Raw genomic sequence first — 21,380 nt, forward strand, 5'->3', positions numbered from 1 at the left:
GGAATGAGAGAAGATATTTGCAAACCATATACTGATAAAGAATTAATATCCAAAATATATAAGGAACTCATGCAACTCAATAACAGAAAAACCCATTTAATCTGATTAAAGATGGGCAGAGAATATAAATAGACATTTTCCAAAGAAGATATCCAAATGACTGACACGTACACACTCAATGTCACCAATCATCAAAGAAATGCAAATCAAAACCACAGTGAAATGTCACCTCATACCTGTTAGGATATGTATTTTTAAAAAGATAATAGGTAAGTGGTGGCGAGGACGTAGAGAGAAGGGAATCTTGCGCACTGCTGGGAATGTAAGTTGGTACAACTACTATGGAAAATGGTAGGGGGGTCCGCAAAAATTAAAAATACAACTACCATATGATCCAGTATATATACAACCTCACTTCTGGGTATATATATACAAAGGACATGAAAACAGGGTCTACGTACACCCATGTTCACTGCAGCATTGTGCATAGCAGCAAAGATATGGAAATAACAGATGGACGGATGAAGAAGATGTGGTGTGTACACACACATACACACACACACACACAATGGTATATTATTCAGTCATAAAAAAGAAGGAAATCCTGCTTTTTGTGACAACACAGATGGACCTTAAGGACATTATGCTAAATGAAATAAGTCAGAGAAAGACAAATACTATATGTTTTTACTTATATGTGGAATCTAAAAGAAACTTATAGAAATATAGAGTCGAATGGTGGTTGCCAAGGGCTAGGGGTTGGGAGAAATGGGGAGATGCTGCTCAGAGGATACAAACCCCCAGTTCTAAGATGAATAAATTCCAGGTATCTAATGTACATCATGGTGACTATAGTTAACAATACTGTTTTAGACACTTTTAAGTTGTAAGTGGTTAAGTAAATCTTAAATGTTACTACCAAAAAAAAAAGTAATTATATGAGGTGATGGATGTGTTAACTAACCTAATTGAGGTAATCTTTTCACAAAATATATATATGTGTATTTATATATATGTGTGTGTTCCATACCTTAAACTCACATGTTATGTGTCAATAATATCTCAGTGAAGCTGGAAAAAATAAATGCTGTGATTAATATTCTAGTAGCTAAACACTATGTGCACCCTTAATTATTTAAGAAAATTCCTGGAAGTGTAATAGGATCAAAGGTTTGCGTGGTAGTACGATTTTTTTTAAGATTTTATTTTATTTTATTTTTTTAAAGATTTTATTTATTTATTTGACAGAGAGAGAGACAGCGAGAGAGGGAACACAAGCAGGGGGAGCAGGAGAGGGAGAAGCAGGCTTCCCACTGAGCAGGGAGCCCGACGCGGGGCTCGATCCCAGGACCCTGGGATCATGACCTGAGCCGAAGGCAGACGCTTAATGACTGAGTCATCCAGGTGCCTCTGATTTTCTTTTTTTTTTTTTTTTTAAGATTTATTTACTTATTTGAGATTGGGGGGAGGCACAGAGAAAGAGGGAGAGAATCTGGAGCAGACTCCCTGCTGAGTGTCTGCTTGATCCCACGAGGCTGAGATCATGACTGAAACGAAATCAAGACTTGGATGCCTAACTGACTGAACCACCCAGGTGTTTGTGTAATGATTTTTAATACATGTTGCCAGACTGTTGCAGAAGGACTTATGAGGACTACCATTCTTTCCTTATCATCTTTATCCATTTGGTAGATCAAGGGATTACTGTTTTAATTTTCATTTCTTTGATTAATAATGAAGATAGTTTTTTTTATTTATTAATCATTCATATGTCTTCTTCGTATGGTTGTCAGTTCAAACCAGTTCAAGTCTGACTCTTTAAAACACACACGTACACACACACACACACACACACACACACACACACACACACACACACACACTGTTCCATGCCTCTCCCATCCTGCATTTGTGCACAGTGTTTTTTGTTTTGTTTTTTTTAATGGGCCAGAGTGCAGGAACTTACATTTTCCCCTTTGTAATCATCTTGTTAAATTCAGCCAAATGTTTCAGCTTTTTGGATCCTGAATCTCATCCTGTATTTGCTGTCCTTTCTGGTTTGTTTTTAACTGCAAATCTGATAAATTTGCAAAATAGCTTTTTATTCTCATTTTTGCAAAACGTGTTAGCAGGACTGGGCTCTGTGCAGAGCCTGCGGCATCCCCTCAGGAACTGGCCCTGTCTTGACATCTGTTCATTAAGTAGATGGGTTTACAGTGTTAGTTACTTTCTAGTAGACAGAACTATCACCACCACTGTGCATGATGTCGGAATCCAGAGTTCTCTCAGCTTTAGGATTAATCACCGCAACTCTGTGTTCAGGTCCACTGAAGCAACAGGATTACAAAGTTTCAATTTCTCTTTTGGCTATAAATTTCTAAGAAGTTGGAGATAGTATCTCACTCATCTCTTTATGTCTCTCTTCATCCCTCCCCCAGTTTCTTCCAGAGCAGACATTCAATTTAAGTGTATAAAATGGAATATGAACTTTCCTGGCTGCTTTGCACATAGGGACAAATGACTCACCTCCTTGCCTTCCCCCCCAAGTTAGGCCTACCTATCCTACATCAAAGTAGCTATCTATGCACAATAAAACTGCAATTAACTGGACTCCAACGAGAAATCTCATGTTAGACACTCCATTGCTTAAAAAAAGGGAGGGGGAGGGGAAGAAAATTGCATAAAAAATCCTATACCCTGTATTTTTTAAAGAGTAATTTTTTTTGTTTTCTTTAATTGTGGACCTATAAGTAAGAATTTATTATTGAAAGATAAAACTGAGGTACTGACAGTTTCTAAGTCATAAAATAAAGGCGAAATTATCTTCTACAATGGGAAAAGCATCCCAAATACCTTAACAGATGTTTCCAAGAAGTCTTGAAACTGAAGACTGAATTTCTGGTTATTTAAAACACATCAGTCTCCAACATTCTAGTTAATTGAGGTTGACTCCCTGCTGAGCACAGAGCTTAATACAGGACTTGATCTTGTGACCCTGAGATCATAACCTGAGCTGAAAATCAAGAGTCCGACACCCAACTACTGAGCCACCCAGGCACCCCTAAAATCTCCATTTCTTGCCTTAGCACTTTACAAACTGCCTCACTGAATCCTCACAACAAAGAAATGTGTAGATCCACAAACTGCCTCACCGAATCCTCACAACAAAGAAATGTGTAGATCCTTTTTATTTTTTTATTATTTATTTATTTATTTTTAAAGATTTTATTTATTTATTTGAAGAGAGAGAGAGATAGCAAGAGAGGAAACACAAGCAGGGGGAGTGGGAGAGGGAGAAGCAGGCTCCCTGGGGAGCGCAAAGTAGGGTTCGATCCCAGGACTCCGGGATCATGACCTGAGCCGAAGGCAGATGCTTAACAACTGAGCCACCCAGGCGCCCCGTGTAGAACCTTTCTAGAGGAAAATAATTTACATGGACTTCTAATGCTGACGTCAATTATTTTTAATATCATACTTATAGGTAGTGATCAAGTTAGATTTAAACTCACAATACTTAGAGCTCTTATTCAAATAACACAACAAAGACAAATTTAGGAATCTACTACAAATAAAATCGCAAAACAGTGATGTGATGGATGGTCTGTTTGAACTTTGGGTTCAGTACGGGAAAGAAATCTTTATGTAAACTTGAACTTTTGATTTTGAGCACTACATACCATGGTTTGAATCATTATTATTATCATTATAAATATCATTAGTTTTCCTCTTAATGATCTTGTTTTTCATAAGATCATTTGAATCCCAATCATTTGAATATACCCCCAAAACAATATTAAAGACTCTAAGAGAGTTGTTTTATAACAAATCCTTTACAGGAGGTTTGCTATTACTCTCACTGCTGATAGCTAACGAGAGGTACGGACAGACCAGGAACCCACAGTAGATGCACACCAGGGTAAATGTGGTCCCAGCTCCTGCGGGTGGGTTCTGTGAGCCTGGTTTCCCAATTTATTACCATACACTGTGTGATGGCTGGGTGCTCCCACCATTTTTCGCTACTTAAATGACTCTCAACCTCTAATTTGTGCTATTTACTTTGAGGCCTATTGGCTTTTCATGTGGTGAGAATGAGATTGTAAAGAACAGAGTATGGGACCTAAGATTTCCTGGTGGTGGTTATAGGCTGGTCATCCAGATCATCTCAATAAATGTTTATGTTACACTTAACAGTTTTTCATTTAAGTGAAAATTCCAAATTAAAAATTTCTAAGCCAACTTTATGGGTTTTAGAAATATTTTTTTTTATACAGCTTTATCAGGATATAATAAGAGAGAGAGAGAGAGTGCACAGGCAGGGGGAGGGGCAGAGGGAGAAGCAGACTCCACTGAGCAGGGAACCAGACACAGGGCTTGACCCCAGGACTCCATGATCATGACCTGAGCCCAAGGCAGGCACTTAACCGACTGAACCCCCAGGAGCCCCTATTTTTCTATCAGTAAATAGATCACTAGTTTACATATCTCTGTTTCCCGGAACCCTCACCTATTATTCACCTGTAGAATGGGGATAAAAAATAGGATCTGTTTCAGAGAGAAGCAGGGGCTAGGAGTGAATAAGGTAAAGCAAATAGAGCATTTAACACAGATTCCAGCTGGGACCACCATCATTGTTATTATGATTGCCTGTGAAATTTAGAGGAGAGAGATATCTTCTTGGATTGGTCTGGTCTAGGAGGGATTCCTACTTAAGATTTTAAGTGGATCTTAAAGGCCAAGTAGGTGTTTTGATGCAGAGGAACAGAGTAACATGATACTGAGCTAAAAGAGAGCACTGTGGCTGTAGGTCACCAGGGATTGTGAAGAGGAGGGTCAGGTGAAAGGTGAAGGTGTGTGCGGTAGTGGAGCCCATATGGAAAGCTCACTGAGACCTGAACCAAGGAATTGGGACTTTGTTTCAAAGGCACTGATAAACCAGGGAAGATCTCGGATTGGGAGATAATATGAATGAGGTGGGACAGCTTGTAATGAATAACTCTTCTATAGGCGGAGGAGAATAAGCAATCATCCCAGGTGCTCCTTTACTGTAACCTCTTGATGACTTAAACCCAAAACACAAAGCCAAGACACACATAGGAGAAGGCCCAGGAACATGAAGGAAGAAAGTGAAGCCGGAGAACATCTTCCTCCTCCACACTGGACTGAGAGCCCATATTTCAATTTTTGGTGTTTTAACCAAGTCAGCTTTCCTTTATCTCTAGGCCATGAACCAGTGCGTGTGTGTGTGTGTGCACGCATGTGTGTGCACGCACTGTGTGTTTGTATACATATATATTTTTAGCAGTGTATAAATTTAGGCAAAATTACATTGTTTCATACAAATTTGTTCGTTGTACCAAGTTACACAGCAATTTTAAAGATTTATGAATTTGTTATAGTTGGTGGGGTCCACATCCCTTTTAATATTCTTTCCTTAAATAAATAGATCATTGTGGGGACTCCAGCAAGACGTGGGCAAGCGAAAACTAGCCTCCTTTGCAACATGTGAAGCTGTGGCATCAAATATCTAGACTGGAACCGTGACTGTTCCCTTCTGAGAAGAAATGTGTTCCATACTTTGCTACAGTTTTCATCATTACTTCCTGCTATTCTCCAACCCTGAGCCTCTGTGTCAATGATATTTATCATCACACTAGTGCTATTGTTTTGTTTCTACTCAGTTCCATATATTGATTTCCATTTCTTACTTGGCCCTGTGGGCATGTTAGCTCATGACTCATGGATAAAACCAATTTTTATTTTTCCTGTTTGAAGTTGAATTTTTATAGGTATTTCTTCTAAGTATTCTAAGACATGCTAAAAAGTAGTATTAATTATCCTAAATTCTGACCAGCTAAGGTCAGGCCAACTCTCGGTTGTAACTCATGTATACCACCTTTCTTGGCCTGGCTAGTTTTGTGCCAGGGGTTGTTTCTGATCTGATGGCAAGCCAACAGATGCTATCAAATCATGCCCACATGTGCTAAGTTGTCACCTCTGCATCCCTGTTTATCATGGGTTCATTGTACAAGTCCCCTGTCTACTGTTATGTCATATTTACTTGCTCAGATAGATAAAGGTCTATGACCAGATGAACAAATTCTTAGGAAGTTGCTATTTTTACCCAATTCCCTAAACCACATATGAGTGACAAATATTTCCATAGGATTAATGAATAGGTGTTTCAGTCTCCTCCACCCTTATTAAATACTAGCTTTTTCTTTCATACTTGGAACTCTGTTGAATTTGTGGATGAGAAACATTTTCCATATGTAATGAATCCAAGGACTTTTTAACCTATTAGATTTTGTTGCATATATTGGTCACTCTTTTAAAGAATTGTTTCCAATTCAGCCAAAAATCAAATAACCTGAGAATCTGGTACTCCTTCATTTAGAATATTTTCATATTTTTGAATAATAAACATAGGGAATATTTCCTGATAAGATCAAGAATTGACCAAGGGAATCATGTAGCTTTAGCCATCCTTGTTTTTATCATTTGCCAAAAAATTTCCTTAGCTTCATAGAAACCACATAGAAACCAAATGACTTGGTTTTCTTTCCACTTCTCTAGGCAACAAACCAATTTTTTAGTTTCCATGGACACCCAGTTGAGCAACAGTCGTTAGATCTGTAAAAACTGCTATCTGAGTTGGAGTCTGATGGTGACCTACCCCTCAGCTTTGGGGTGTCAGTTCAGGCTTGATCCTCTAAGGGACCAATATGTATGAGATTGCATGTGAGCATCTGGGACAGTGCCAAGTTACTTTACCTGGCTCTTTTCCAGTTTCTTAACTTGTGGAGGTTCACAAATTATTATCGATCTTGTCTTGATGCCTAGGTAGTGAGGAAGCTCCAAAATCAGGCAGTGGGAAAGGTGATAAAACAGGTCTGATTGAAAGAGATTTACTTTTTACTTGGGTAAGCAAGAGGCCTCACATACTGATGGCTATGTTAATTCAGTTGAGAAATAATACATATTTGGAAACCCTTGTGGAAAGCCCAAAATACATTTGAAATGAGAGAAGTCAGAGACTCATGTTTTAGTACATACGAAGGATAGCTTTGAATCTAAGCAGTCACTGGAAAGTCTGCCTATTCCAGCTCAGCAGAGATAGAAGACGAGATTGAATTAAATTGTCCTGTATCATGTACTAATTCTCCAAGGTCTGCTCCCTCCCAGCCTAAGATAGAATGAGCGATTATTTGAAAAGGGTCATCTGGTTTCCAGGTTTTGAATATGTTGTTCTTTGCTTTCGCTTGCATTGTGTAAAATTCTCCATTTCTCAGTTGCTCCAAAATGAATAGTTTAACAACTGAAGTTTGTAGACCATTAATCAGTATTGCAAATGTTGAAAAAGAAAGGCATTGAAAAATAGTGAAAATGATACTTTAATTGGCATTAGGGGACACAGCTCTGCCATAAGTGTGCTAGACTTTTATAGGTATGGTGTTTCTCTCTTCTCAGTCTCTGTCTCCTCATTCATAGAGGGAAAGGTATGGTTGCTAGAATTCCTTCTAGCACGAATGTTCTACTACTCAGTGAAAAGTCAATTTTAATTTCACATACAACAGAGGCCGTGTCATGATCTTGAGAGATCTAGCTCTTCACAGGAATGAAATCTTCAGGTTCATGGTCACAGGGAATTGAATGAAAGAATTCATTTTGTATTTTCCAAAAAGCCTCTAGTCACTTCTATTTCTCTTTGTGCTGTTGAAGGTTTCCATGAATACCATAGAAAATGGATTTCTGGGACAACAATAGGTATTTCTCAGAGATTTTTATTTTTGGTTTGCTCCTAGGAATTTGAGGTAGACAAATAGAAATGGAATTAAAAACATATTTTTTTTAAAAGAAGAGATAGTAATTGGATGGTAGCTAGCCATGGAAAATCAGCCAGAATTTTGTGGATGTATAAGGAACTGATGATTGAGGTGACATGTTGTCACTGGTAAATCAGGAACAGGAAAAAGATTTAGGAGAAATGGTACAGGGAAACTTCTAGCTTTCCAAGCCCAAGGACACACTTACCTACCATAGTTCTTTGACAGCTCCTTAATTGTGTGCAAAGTTTCCCATTTCACTAAAGTGACCTCAGCAAATCAGGAGAGAAAGGCCTCCCAGGTGGAAGTAACACTGTAAACAGAGCTTGGGAAGTATGAGCGTGGTGTGTGGAGGCAGTACAGAGTTTGCTTAGTCCTCTTGCAGTATAAAGTGTAGAAGGAGGCGGGATCATTTAGAATTCAGGTGCAGATAACAGAAACCACTTCAACAATTTTAAGAGAATTGTGGCACAGAATTGTTGAGAGACGTGGAAGAGAAACCAAATGAAGGATCAAAAGCAGGATCAACAGGATCAAAAGCAGCTACCGTGTCATGTAAGATCGGGCTGGGGCAGGTCCAGTGGCTCTGACCTTTAGGGGACCTTTGATGTCCTGAGCAAAAATAGGCCAAGGGGTGAACTGGGGCCATTTTGCAGCAGGGGTAATCTGTGTTTTCTGGGAGTTTGGCTCTGAAGGGAAGGAAGGTTTTATCTGAAGAACACAAAATGGAGGGAGAGTTTGATCTTAAGCTGCAAGAATCTTAAGTAGGTTTGGATGCAGAAGGAAAGGAGTCAATGGTTAGGCAAGACTTAAAGATACAAGAAAGAGACAAGTACTCAATACTGATGCCTACAGATTTTGAGGAGAAAGATCCAGAGTATTAGAGGCAGTGCTGGCCTTAGATAAGACGAGAAGTATGTGTTTCTTACACAAGGCAAAGGAGGAAAGCATGAGTGCAGAAGTAGATGTGTTCATAAATTGAGGAAAAGAAGAGAGTAGAAATTATAGCCGATAGATGATATTCTTGATGATAGAAGAAACAGACCATCTGTTGAGAGAAGGGAGAATGGGTTGGGGGTAAAATAGGGTGGGGTAACTAGTTTGAGGAAGAAATAGGTTGGGAGAAATGAGCCAGAAGTGATGAGAGACCCATATCAGAACTGCTAAGTAAAATTCACCTTGAAGAAATGGGGAGATTTCTGAGGAAAGGCATAAAGTAATATCATAACTGCCATGACCTTGGGATCTTTGGCCTTTTAGAAATGGTAGTCAGTATGCAGAATGGTGATGTTCTTCCTTAAAATATATTTGTTTTGGAGCTGTCCACCTGATGATTAGGTAAGACTTTTAAATCATCATCATCATCACCTGATAATCATCTATTAATAACATTAATCTTTTATTTATACTGCATCCTTGAGTGCTTTGAATAGGAATGAGACAAAATGGCAGAAGTGTATCACTAAAGAAGGAATGTTCTAAGAACTTACATTTTGAAGTATTCTTCTGCGACTGAAAATCATCGTTTTAGGTTAAACCTGATTTAAGATGTGAGAAATCTGTTCAACCAATTGAGTTAAGGACATGAGGATATTCAACATTATTAGTCAGTCATCAGGGACATAAAAAATAAAACCACAATGAGATACCACCATATACCTTTTAGAATATCTAAAATTTAAAAGACTGAACATACCAGGTGCCGGCAAGGATGTGGAGAATTGGAACTCCCCTGAACTGCTGGTGGGGATGGAAATGGTTCAACTACTTTGGAAAACAGTTTGGTAGTTTCTTAGACACACACACTCAGGGTGCCTGGGTGGCTCAATTGGTTGGGTGTCTGACTCTTGATTTCTACTTGGATTGTGATCTCAGGGTCATGAGATTGAGCCCTGTGTGGGAGTCTGTGCTCAGTGGGGAGTCTACTTGGGATTCTCCCTTTCTCTTTCTCTGCCCCTCCTCTTGCTCTCTCTCTCAAATAAACAAATAAATCTTAAACACACACACACACACACACACACACACACACGCACACATCATATGACCAAGACATTTCATCCTCAGATGCTAAACATTTGTGTAGAAGTCTTTGTGTAGACTATCTAAAAGAAAAACATATACATGGCTACACAAAGACACATGCAATGTTCATAGCAGTTTTATTTATAATAACCAACAACCGGAAACAACAATGCCTATCAACAGGTGAATGGATAAATACACTATGGTATATCCATACAATGGAATACTGCTCGGCAATAAAAGGAAATAAACTACTGATTGCACAGCAGCAGATGAATCTCAAACACTTACGATGAGTGAAAGAAGTCAGACAAAAGAGGGTACACAGTGTATTGTTTCATTCATAAAATAGTCTAGAAAATCCAAACCTATTTAGCACGACAGACAGCAGATATGAGGTTGCCTGGAGACAGTGGTAGGGGGGGAAAGGGCAGGAGGGAGGGATTACTAAAGAGCACAAGAAAACTCTTGTTGGGTGCCTGGGTGGCTCAGTTGTTTAAATGTCTGCCTTTGGCTCAGGTCATGATCCTGGAGTCCCAGGATGGAGTCCTGAATCGGGCTCCCTGCTCAGCAGGGAGTCTGCTTCTCCCTTTGACCCTCCCCTGTCTCCTGTCTCTCTCTCTCAAATAAATAAATAAAATCTTAAAAAAAAAACAAAACTCTTGTTTTCTGGGTGAGGCACATGTTCATTGTCTTGATTGTGGTGAGGTTTCACAGGTACATTCATAAATCATAACTTATAAACTGTATACCTTAAATATGTGCAGTTTATGATACTTCAGTAAAACTGTTACAATAAAAGAAAGAACATGTATGTTCAAAAGTCAGAGAATTATGTTACATAAAAGTAAATTTTTTGAACACTATAGCTTTTAAAAATCATGCTTTTGAAGAGTAGTTAATGTCATCAGAAAATGGTGATAATTTTTAGAGACAAGTACAGTTCTGATTTATAACAGTCCATTCATATTAAATGTTAAATGAATGTTAAATGAATGCTGCAGTGTTAAATAAAAAAAGTAAGCTATGAAAAATGCATTTCTATCCGTGTACAACATGCATTTATAATTTAACACGATCCCAATTGTGGTAACTCTCTCTCTTGTCTCTCACAGCTGAGAGGAAATACTTTAAAATGTTAACATCAGTTGTCTCTGTGAGGTGGAATGACAGATGATTTTTATTTTCCTTCTTATGCTTTTGGGGCTTTTCTAAAGTTGAGCTTCCATTACTTTCATGAGCAGACAAAAACCTAGTAAATGCTCTTTTAAAAGATTCCTTCCCACACGGGGAACTCATTGATACAAACATTTTTAGAAACTTTATCAGTCTAACTGAGCCACATAGCATCTTTTCTTGCACTGCTTGCCCAGTAACACGCTACCAAATGCTGAGGAGTTTTAGTTGGGGTGCTGAATGTGCCAGAAAGGCAGTTACAGCAGCTGTAGCCTGTAGCCAGCCTATGCTACACAGCCTAGAAATGCCTCCTTATTATGAACCGGCACAAAGGGAAATTAAGAAACACCCCATTTACAATTGTACCCAAACCCATAATATACCTAGGAATACACCCAAACAAGGAGGTGAAAGACCTGTACTCTGAAAATTATGAAACACCAATGAAAGAAATTGAAGAGGGCATAAAGAAATGGAAAGACATTCCATGCTCATGGGCCAGAAGAACAAACGTTGTTAAAATGTCCATGCTACCCAAAGCAATCTACACATTTAATGGAATCCTGATCAAAATACCAGCAGCATTTTTCACAGAGCTAGAACAAACAATCCTAAAATTCGTATGGGACTACAAAAGACTCCGAATAGCCAAAGTAACCTTGAAAAAACAAAGCAAAGCCAGAAGCACCACAATTCTGGACTTCAAGTTATATTACAAAGCTGTCATCATCAAGACAGTATGGTACTGGCACAAAAATAGACACATAGATCAATGGAACAGAATAGAGAACCCAGAAATGAACCCACAACGATATGGTCTATTAATCTTCGACAAAGCAGGAAAAAACCTCCATATGAATATGTTTTCTGAAGCTTCAGGAGTTTGCTTACCTTTATCATTTGACCCCTAGCAGTCTCTTGAGAAAACAAGGTCAAAGACAAGAAGGATAAATTCCCCGGGGCCATTCCCAGCACAGCTCTGTCAGGAAATGTTCACCAAAGATGTCCTGATGAGAAAAGGAGAGCAGATGCACACGGGTATTCCTGGGAAATGTACATAATTCCTCAGGTTTCTGTCCAGTCAGTGGTGAGCCTTGAATCAGAAAGAAAACCAGGGTAGAGGGAGGCCTGCAGCATGAGGGTGGAGGAGGGAGCGAGGCCTGTGAGAGTGATGGTCAAAGGGGTCTGAGGAATTGGGAGAGCTCTCTGCATAAAAATGACTTTATTACTATCCCCAGAATATGAGGGACACATGTCCTAAGAGCCCTCCATTCTGCTTTTCTGCCTGTGTGGACAAAAGCAGTGACTGGATGTTGTGTGCAGTGATGTGTGATATGGCCGGGGGCGTGGGGCTAGGGCCAAAGGAGAGATGACGAGATCCAAGGTAGCCCTCATATCTTGCTTTGCCAGGACACTGGGATTGTACCTTACAGCCTAAAACATGAAAATTAAAAATAAGATATCCAAGGACACCTGGGTGGCACAGTTGGTTGAGCGTCGACTCTTGATTTTGGCTCAGGTTGTGATCTCAGAGTCGTGAGACCGGCCCTGCATCAGGCTCTGCTCTGAGTGGAGACTTGAGACTCTTTCTCCCTCTGCCCTTCCCCGCCTCTCTCTCTCTCTCTCTCTAAGTAAATAAATAAATCTTAAAAAAAGATGTCCAGTAACATGAAAATTAAAAATAAAATGGAGCGTGAGCTCCAAATAGGCTGAAGAAGTGTCACACCTCGAGGCATCTAGGAGAGGGAGAATAATAGCTTTTCAGGTTTGTAACAAAACATGGCCTCTGATAAAACTATGCTGCTAAAAATGGGAAAGAACCAGAATGGAAACAGTCAAAAAGTCCTGAAGAACTTGTGGTGGAAAAAGCACAGGACAGACGACGTGTAGTGACTGGGAAGGGAGAGGGGTATTTCCTCAAGTGGAAGGTGATAGGCATGCGGACAATACGGACGGACAACTTGAAGAAACAGATTGTCCAGAGTTCATCAAAATATTTCTTAATTATCAAAGAACTGGGTAAAGAAAAAGATGGTACACAAAGAAGATCTTTATCTGTCAGTGAATCTGATGATAGCAAATCAGAGAAAGAGCTATTGCTGACAAAACAAGAGGCTTTGCCAGAGGTCAGGATCTCCAATGAATAATGGGGGTCACAGTCAGCAGTGGAGACTTAATGTTTCTCATGATATGGGACGATCAGATGAGGCAGACTTAGTATCAGCAAAAGAGGCATATATGAAATGTTGTCAAACTGCAATCCCTTTTTAGGGTTCCTGGGTGGCTTAGTTGGTTAATCGTCTGCCTTTGGCTCGGGTCATGATCCCAGGGTCCTGGGATCGAGCCCTGCATCGGGCTCCCTGCTCAGCGAGGAGTCTGCTTCTCCCTCTACACCTCCTCCCTGCTCATGCTCTCTCTCTCTCTCACTCTCTCTCCTGCTCTCTCTCTCTCAAAAAAATAAAATATTTTTTTAAAGTAATACTATTGTAAAAAAAAACTGCAATTCCTTTTTATGAAGAGAGACTACCTTGGCATTCTTGTCTGGAAAATGAAGCTCAATAATTGTTCTCAACTATATATGCAATTATATTATATAATTATTTATTTGATTATACGTAAAATCTGGGTCTTAATTTTTGATTTATTAGTGTGAAGAAATAACTATATTCTAATGAAAGCCAAATTTAATATTTTTGTTCTGAAGTAGTATTGTGGGAGTTGGGGTTTTATCCGTAGCACTGGTTGCTTTGGACAAATAAAACTTTCTTAGTTGCTTCTTTTATCAGGAAAGAACATTTGATACCATGGTACACTATTTCCTCTGGATTAGAGAACAGCTTTTTCTAAATGTTGGGGAAGATCTCCATGGTCATTACTCAATCAGAATTTTTGTTTAACTCATATATGCCTAAGGACCAGTCTGAGATTTTTTGTTTGTCTTTTTTTGTGGGCATACACATAAAATACACATGTAGATGGTTTTCTTTTTTTTAACTTTCACCAAAGCCAAAACAAAAACACCCTTTCACAACCATCGACAAGCTCGTGTTTTTGGAATGCCATCACTCTAAGCAACCTGAGAAATAAATCACTTCTAGCTACATGGAAAATTTTTCCTGACGTCTTAATATTTCAAATTAAATAGATGATTCTGTCGTTAATTAAACAACTTAAATGTATTGTAGACAACTCAAATTGGACAATTTAAAAATGGCCTTATCAGAATTCATATCTATATCTACAGTCATATAAATGCAAGTTTATTTGCAAACCCCCTCACAGGAAAATTTGATCAGTACCAACAAACTCCCCCCACCCCCAGAAGAGAATACTAGACAAATCCTGGTGTGTTTTAACTAGCCAAGCAAGACTTAGTTAAATGGACATCTAAAGATTCCTTCTAGCAAAACTTTCCTTTACTAGGAGTTGAAATCTCTGTGCTATAACCACCAAAAGGTTAATGTGTAAGACTTAGTTTGTGGAAACCTAATCAGATGACCAGAGATGTTGGCAATTTAGGATCGGCTGGAATGGATAAGTGAACAAACTTTTGTAATCTAAACTATTGATCTGCATGTTTTACTTTACCCACAACTCATTCTTTACATGTGGGCTCAACCTTTTCAGTATTTGGGTTACTGGTTCAGCAGAAGCCTGGAAAAACATAACTTCGTAGTAATGAGAATGCTCTCCAACTGTATATTGTTTATTATAAATAGTGGTGAACAGTGGTCAATAGTTTTATTTTAAAAAATGAATACGTGAGTTTTACTTTTGAAAATCATCAGTAGTTTCTAACATTTTAGCTTTTGATGTCCTCCTTTGTTAATTATTTAAAGAGTTATAAGCAAACATTTGAAAATGTATTCTTCAAATGTTCCTGGGACCCATTATAATTCTTCTGCTATGGGAATAATCTCACCCTTTAATCTATCAGCTTGCAAATTTATCTTTAGGTAGTTAAGTATTTTGTGTGTGCCCACCTCCCCTAAAATTTCCCTGGAATTTTGAGGAAAACCACTGGTCACTCCATCATAACTCTTCAGCCTTCTGGAGTTCACCCTTTACAAACTCTGCACCTCCTCAACTGGGTCATCAGGCCTTAGAGGCTACCATCATTGGGAAACTATGGGAAGTCCCCATTGCCTGCCTAGGGTCAGGGGCGGCAAATGGAACAGGGAGTAGTAAGGAAAGTCTTATACCTAAGAACAAAGTTTTAGTCACCAGAGACAAGAATTATTATATATCTGTTTTTCCTTGGGAACATTGTCATACATGTAGATTAAGTTCTAGAATACTAGGATGATAGTGTTTAACCACTTATTTGTGGTTAAGTGAGTTTTAGTAGCTCACCTGGGCACTGAACTTCTTTGAAAGTTGTTATATACATGTGCATATATGTTACATATCTATTATGTATCTAGTTATATGCTATATTTTTATATAAAACTTTTGTTACATGGTCATTTAGCCTGAACCTTTGATTAAGAACAACATATTGCCAATTACACTTGACGACAGAATTTGCCACCCTTAAAATCGAAAGAATTAAGTGATGTAGGAGTTACATGTTCAGAGAAAAATAATGTTGGGTTTTTTTTTTAATCATGTCACCATAGTATAAAATCTGGTCATTGATCTGAGTTCTCTCATTTTACAAATTGTCCTTAATATTTAGTTGAACAACAGCTAACTCATGGTTCTCTCTACTAGGCTATTATTGAATCATTCAATTTTGTATGAGGAATAATTGTTTCACAAATAATTTAAGTCTTTTCAATATTTTAAAAAAGTTTTTGTACCTCAGGTGAATTCCACATATTTGTGAATAACTAATTAGTGAAATTCTAAATGGAATATTGATTAAAATGTGTTTTTAAGACATTCTTGAAAATTTGAAGAATCCTGCTATCAGTATTCAAAAATGAGATGTCCATAATTACTTTGAGGAGGAGATTTTTCTAAAGTCTGCAATAAAAGAATTTAGGAACTCTGAAATAAAACCTGGGCAATTTAGTTCTTGGAAATGGATTTTAGAATACATTTAAAATGGCATTTTCAAAACTTAAACCCTAGGATTTATTTCCAACAGCAGTTTATTAAGGTATGCTTATCAATAGATCATTGTTCTTCTTAAACATAGTTTTAACCCAGATGAGAAGTTGATTGTTGCATTAGTTTTTGAGTTCTGAGGATTATAGATATGTGCCATTTATACTGTCTTGCACACACAGAGGAAAAAAGTCATTTTGAAACAGAAAACTGCTTCATTCCATAAGCATGCCATTAATGCATGATCCAGGATGTCATAGTTTATGAGATAATCAAATTCCTAGATGAAGCAACTGAAAGCAGCTGCTTAGTTTAGAAACGATTTGGAGATATGTAAATTGAAGACAGTTGATTGAAAGAGAAAAAATGAATAAGTGTAAAGTTATTACTGAAAAAGCAAAATGATTAAAAATCATCATTATGACTGTTAGGTCAATTAAAAAATGTTATGCTCATTCGTCTTTCAAATAACTGCCTCCAAATCAAAGTACGGTTCTAGTTCCCCTATTAACAAGTACATGTTTGTTATTGACGGATGTACATGCCATCATTTTTTTTTTAGATTCTTTTTATTTATTTATTTGAGAGAGAGAGAATGAGAGATAGAGAGCACGAGAGGGCAGAGGGTCAGAGGGAGAAGCAGACTCCCCGCCGAGCAGGGAGCCCGATGAGGGACTCGATCCCGGGACTCCAGGATCATGACCTGAGCCGAAGGCAGTCGCTTAACCGACTGAGCCACCCAGGCGCCCTACATGCCATCATTTTTGAGACTAGGAATTTGAAACCCTCAGGAATCATCATAGAATGAGTGAACTAACATTCTTTGAAAATACCAGTCCGAGGAAGTTTGTTCACGATAATAATTCATGTTTATAAGGTGCCTTTCATTCAACTCTTAAGACTCTGTGTATAGATGTGTTTAAATATGCATGGTCATATATCACTGTCTTCGTACATCACAGCCCAAATGTTTCAATTCCATGGACATAAAGCAGCTCTTTATTTCGTGTGTGAAAATACAATCTCTACCCTTGCCACACAAATTCGCTACAAATGGCACCTTCTTATTTATGCTCTTATATTGCTTGTGCTGAAGGATTGTTAATGCAATCTTTTCTTGAAGCAATTTTTTAAAACTTCTTTAAAAACAAAACACCTGTGTTTTCTGGCAGGACAACAATGTATCAGCAAAAATAGCTTTATTTAATGACTGACTGTGGTTAGCTAGCGCCCCATAATTCATTTCATAATTGAAAAAAAATGTAACATTTGCTGACATCATCTGAGTGTTGATCTGGACCCATTGAACAGGGAGTTTTCCAACAAAAATGATTTAATTTTCCACTTCACAATTCAGGAAGAATTTAGGATTAGGGCATTCATGGAGTCTAGAAATGATTTTCATTTTCAGGATGTTAGCTCAAAATTTGGACAGGAAGGAAGACTGGAACATAGTTTAATTTTCAAGGCAAAATTTCATCTGTAAAATTTCACTTCCTTTTATGTATACCGATACCAGTCTGAGATCAAACATATTAAACTCTGAAGAGAAAAAAAATAATGTTAGAAGTGAAAAATCTAATGGATGAGGAGAGATAGAGTTACCCAAAGTTCTCTTCTGAAAGAGTTTCTTAAACAAATATGTACTCACTTGATTCTTGTCTACCTGGATTTCCAATCTATTTGGGAGTTTGCAGTGCAAAATACACATGAATTGCATCAATGATTATTTAAAAGTGATGCACTATCAGTTGTAATGACACTATTTGATATTAATATGGCAATAGGTTCAAAATTTTATATACTGCACTGCAAATATGGGTAAAGAATATCTAGCCTAAGCTCTCTTAAGAAAGCTCATCTTCATATCAGAGAGGAGGCAGAGGAACTTATTTCTAAAGTTGTCATCATCAATATTTTTGTCTCATCTCACCTAAATAGTGTCTTATGAATACCCTTAATTCTCTGTCTTCTCTTGGCTGGACTTGTCTTCCAAAGTCATGATCTGGGTTAAACCCATCTGTCTGCTGATGCTGTGCTAGCATCTGAGCAGCTGAAGTGGCTGGAACCCCCACCCCCCAAAGACACACACAACTAACTGTGTGTCTTGGTCTCTCTTGAAGCTCCATAGCTGCAAATCTAAGCTGGGCACTCAACATGTCCAGAATCTCACTCAACTTTAATAATATTTTCACCTTCCTACGTTCCTATCTTTGTCTGCTCAGGCCATTAAGATAAAAAATGCCATAGATTGAGTGGCTTAAACACAGAAATTAATTTCTCATAGTTCCAAACGCAGGGAGTCTAAGATCAATGTTGGCTAATTCCAGTATCTGGTGAGCGCATCCTTCCTGGTTTGCAGATGGCTGCCTTCTCGCTATGTCTTCACATGGCACAGATTTTCTCCCTCCTTCTCTGTCTCCCTCCCCCTCTCTCTCCTTACACTGTCATGTCAGTGTCCCACATTTATGGCCTCATTTCACCTTAATTAGCTCCTAAAGACCCTATCTCTAGATAGAGTCACACTGATGGTTAGGGCTTCAACATAAAAATTCAGGGGAGACACAATTCAGTCCATAGCAATTCCCAAGTGATCATTTCACTCCTTCTCTTTGAAACTGTTATCTTTTTTTTCTTCTCAGTCTCTCCATGACCTTCCTGCTTCCTGTAAGCTTATATTTATTGGGAAAGTAGAAGCATTTAGACAGGAACTCCCTTATCGTCTACCATGAAAACTTGCCTCGTGACTCCTACAACTTCCTACTCTTTGCTATGGATGATGTGTCTTGGCCCACATCAAAAGACAGCCTGGTCAAAGACTTCCACGGTATTCCAGATGCTTGCTGGTGACTTAGTTTCTGTAATTATTCGCTCTCAGGTCCTGTCCTTTGAATTTCTGTCCTGTCTTTCTGCTCCTCTTCATTAACATTTTCTTCAGACTTATCTAGAGTTGCTGCCTTTACTTTTTCAACTCACATTCTTCCCTAACAGACCTCAACTGGACATCTGTCCCTATAACATCATTGACTCTGTGCTTGTCAAGATTATTGATAACCACTGCAAATTAAACATTGGGGGCCATTCTACCATTCCTTTTTTGCTTGCACTCTCAGCAGTATTCAGCAAAATTGATCACCACTTCCTTTTTTCTAAAAAAAAAATATTTATTTATTAAAAAAAAATTATTGCGGGGGCACCTGGGTGGCTCAGTCGGTCAAGCATCTGCCTTTGGCTCAGGTCATGATCCTGGAGTCCCAGGATCGAGCCCCACATTGGGCTCCCTGCTCAGTGGGGAGTCTGCTTCTCCCCCTCCCTATGCCCCTCCCCACTGCTTGTGCGTGCATGCTCTCTCTCTCTCTCTCTCATGCTCTCCTCAAATAAATAAGTAAGATCTTTTTAAAAAATTTATTGTGGTAAGAACACTTAACCCGAGATCTACCCTCTTAACCAATTTTTAAAGTATAGGATATGGTATTTTTATCTACAGGCACAATGTTGTACAGTAGATCCCGAGAACGTATTCATCTTCCTTCATGAAACAGTTACTTTTCTTGGAGTCCATGACACCATACTCTCCTGGTTTCCTTCTATTTCACGGGCTACTTTTCTTAGTCTCCTTTGTGAACTCCATCTTCTCCTGTGTCTGCATGCTATAGGTATGAGCAATCCAGGGCTCTATCTTGGTCTTCCTTCTTTGCTCTATTTATGCAGTTCTTCAAATCAACCTCATTAATCCCATGGCTTTAAACACTGTATGCTGATGATTTCCAAATTTTTATGTTCAGCTCCGACTTCTCTTCTGAGCCCCAAATTATGTATCTAAGTCCGTATTAGACATCTCCACATTAATTTTAAATGGGTATCTTCAATTTAACATGGACCAAATAAAACTTTTATTTTTCTATTTCAAGTACAACCCCACTGGGTCTTTTTTTTTTTTTTTCAGTATATGGCATCACCATTTACCTAATTGCTGAAGCCAAAATTCTAGGAGTCAACATTGATTCTTCTCCTTCCTCACTCATCCTCACATCTGAACCCATTTCAAATCCCACTGACTTTACCTCTAAAAGTATTCTGAAAACTTCTGCTTTTCTCTGTTTCCACTGTACCCTTTCATCCCACCCACCAGAATCTCTCTTCTGGACTATTTCCATACTCTGCTAACCATACCAGGGCTTTCTCCTATTCTCTACCCCCAGGTCAAATGGAATCCAAGTGGAATGGGTATGTGGTAACCAGAGTACTTTTTATAAAAATAAAAATCAAATCATAACCCTCCCGTGCTTGAAATTCCTGTAATGACTTCTCATCAAGATCAGAATAAAATCTGAAACCTTGACCTAGAAAACTCCAGGGCTTGCAGCATTTTCAATGTATTCTTTGATGGAATTATGGTCAGCAAAATGATTTCACCACCAAAAATGATATTAGCTGTGAATTTTCATAGATGTTCTTTATCAGGTTGGGGAAGCTGCCTTTTATTTCTAATTTGTTGAGGTTGGTTTTTTTTTTTTAGTCCTTAAAGAGTGTTGAATTTTGCCAACTACTTTTCCTGCATCATTTGAGACAGTCATGTGGTTTTGTATTTTCTTCCATTAGTATGATATATTAGATTGATTGATTTTTATATGTTGAGCCTCACTGGGATCCATTTTACTTGGTTATGGTATATAATCCTGACATGTTGTTGGATTCAGTTTGCTGGTATTTTTGTTGAGGAATTTTTTGTTTTCTCATGAAGACTTTGTCTGGTTTTGGTAGCAGAGTAAAACTGACCTCATAGACTGAATTTGGAAGTGTTTCCTCCTTTCTTATTTTTTGAAAGAATTTGTGAACGATTGGTGATAATCTCAACTGGGTTATCTAATTTGTTGACATACAATAATTCATAGTATCCCCTTATAATTCTTCCTATTTCTATAGGTCAGAAAGTAATTACTATTTTAAAATCTTATTTTTAGAGGCACCTGCGTGGTGTAGTCAGTTAAGCCTCTGACTCTTGATTTCAGCTCAGATCATGATATCAGGGTCGTGAGATTGAGCTCTACGTCAGGCTCCATGGTCAGCAAAGAGTCTACTTAAGACTCTCTCCCCCTCTCTCTGCCCCTCGCCCCTGCACTCTCTCTCTCTAAAATAAATAAATAAATATTTTAAAAAAATCATCTGAGTCATAAAAAAGGAAAAAAAATCATCTGAGTCTTCTCTTTTTTTGGTTGTTTGACTAAAGGTTTGCCAATTTTGATGATGTTTTCAAAGAACAAACATTCATTGATTTTATTTGTTTTTCTATCCTTTAGTTCATTT

General features: G+C 38.2%; 1 long non-coding RNA gene and 1 pseudogene across 1 annotated transcript in view; one reads left to right on the forward strand and one right to left on the reverse strand.

Annotated features, from left to right (window-relative positions):
• Nucleotides 1–21,380, reverse strand: part of LOC141373858 (uncharacterized) — a 145,045-nt gene that overhangs the window by 76,028 nt on the left and 47,637 nt on the right. The window lies entirely within an intron of this gene.
• On the forward strand, nt 12,801–13,168 carry LOC112825298 (chromobox protein homolog 3-like; annotated as a pseudogene).

The sequence above is a fragment of the Callorhinus ursinus genome, unplaced genomic scaffold (assembly GCF_003265705.2).
Source record: "Callorhinus ursinus isolate GAN/ISIS: 27379988/994484 unplaced genomic scaffold, GSC_fseal_2.0 scaffold12, whole genome shotgun sequence".
NCBI classification, from domain to species: Eukaryota; Metazoa; Chordata; class Mammalia; order Carnivora; family Otariidae; genus Callorhinus; species Callorhinus ursinus.